Genomic DNA, 1,642 nt, shown 5'->3' on the forward strand with positions numbered 1-1,642 from the left:
TGAAAATGCATGCCATTTATAGGTTTTAAAACAGACTTTCACCTTCGTTTGATTATAATTTACCAGCCGAAACAGTTGTGCCCTAAAATAAGACGGATTCACGCCAGTCACTGGTCTCTGTAGACAAATACCTGCCCTGATTAACCTTCACCTTGATGGATACCACCAGATGTTAACGTAAAAGTTACGCAGAATTGCTAACACGGAAATGGTACTTACTAAAAAAAATATTCGAAGAGGCTATCACCAAGAAAACAGCAGACGGCTTAGACTGGCGTTTCTCCATCTTGGCTGCCGAAGGTTAACTGCTCAAGAAGACAAAACCAAGATTTTCTCTTGGCCAATCAGAAACCCCCACCAAGGAAAGACACCATTTCTGTCGCCTTCTCTCATTGGCTGAAGCTTTAAGCTTTGGCCAATGGATGGAAGGCTTTGAAAGCGGTTTCTTCTTTGGCTTGGTGAGACCATCAAAAAAATTTCCAAGTGATTTTCCTTTTTCTCTTGGGATCATTGTCACCTTACGCTTCAAGTGAATATTCCTTGAACGAACAGCTATAGAAAGAGACCTAAAAAAGATTCATTGACAAGTGGATTCATTAACCAAAAGAAAATGATAAAGGATATAAATTTGAAATTTGGGGGTGTGGGGAGGGGGAGGGGATGGATCAGGCGCCTGATACCCGAAAACAATGTGCCTGGGGATATTCCGTAAGTGAGAAAATATTAAGTGTATATATATATCCTGACTATCCTGTTGTGAACCAAGTGTCACAGCAATTTACCTATATATATATATATATATATATATATATATATATATATATATATATATACAGTATATATTCATTTGTATATATATATATATATATATATATATATATATACAGTATATATATAAATATATATGTACTGTATATATGTATGTAACGTGCATATATGATAAACTTTATTGTTCTTAAAAATAATACAGTAATTATTATTATTATTATTATCATTATTATTACTATTATTATTATTATTATTATTATTATTATTATTATTATTATTAATTTCCCTTATAACTCTTCTCTCCACAACCTGAATATTGTCATTTAGCAGTGTTCTGATTCTCTATACAACAGAGAGGGAAGTGAAACACGGGAGAGTAGGCATCAGAAATCAACAGCTGCCGATTTTTACTTCCTTCTCTGTTGTGTGGAGAATAAAAACTGCCGTGTATAGGCTGCTGGTGTGTCTCTTCTTGCTAGCGTATGAACGTCGGCCAATGATGGTTCGGTATTAAAGTTGTAGAGAAAAGAATTGTAAGTAAAATTGATCAGACTCAACATAGAATTGACTCGAGTGATACGGCCGTCCTTAATAATAATAATAATAATAATAATAATAACAATAATAATAATAATAATAATAATAAAGGTATTATTCTAAAAACAATAAAGTCTATTGGTACATAACATTATATATATACCGTATATATATATATATATATATATATATATATATATATATATATATATATATATATATATATTTCTATGATATTCTCTTGTAAGATGTATAAAATGTGATTTTCCAAATATTATGATATACATATATACACACACACACACACACACACACACACACACACACACACACACAC

At 31.7% G+C, this 1,642-nt stretch overlaps 1 long non-coding RNA gene across 1 annotated transcript in view; it reads right to left on the minus strand.

Annotated features, from left to right (window-relative positions):
* The window catches only part of LOC136828521 (uncharacterized), an 11,794-nt gene extending 11,436 nt beyond the window's left edge, over positions 1–358 (minus strand). Inside the window, exon 1 of the long non-coding RNA XR_010850082.1 lies at positions 220–358. This is a non-coding gene — a long non-coding RNA (uncharacterized lncRNA). The remainder of the gene's footprint in view (positions 1–219) is intronic.
* Between the last annotated feature and the right edge of the window lie 1,284 nt (positions 359–1,642).

This window comes from Macrobrachium rosenbergii, chromosome 43 (genome assembly GCF_040412425.1).
Source record: "Macrobrachium rosenbergii isolate ZJJX-2024 chromosome 43, ASM4041242v1, whole genome shotgun sequence".
NCBI classification, from domain to species: Eukaryota; Metazoa; Arthropoda; class Malacostraca; order Decapoda; family Palaemonidae; genus Macrobrachium; species Macrobrachium rosenbergii.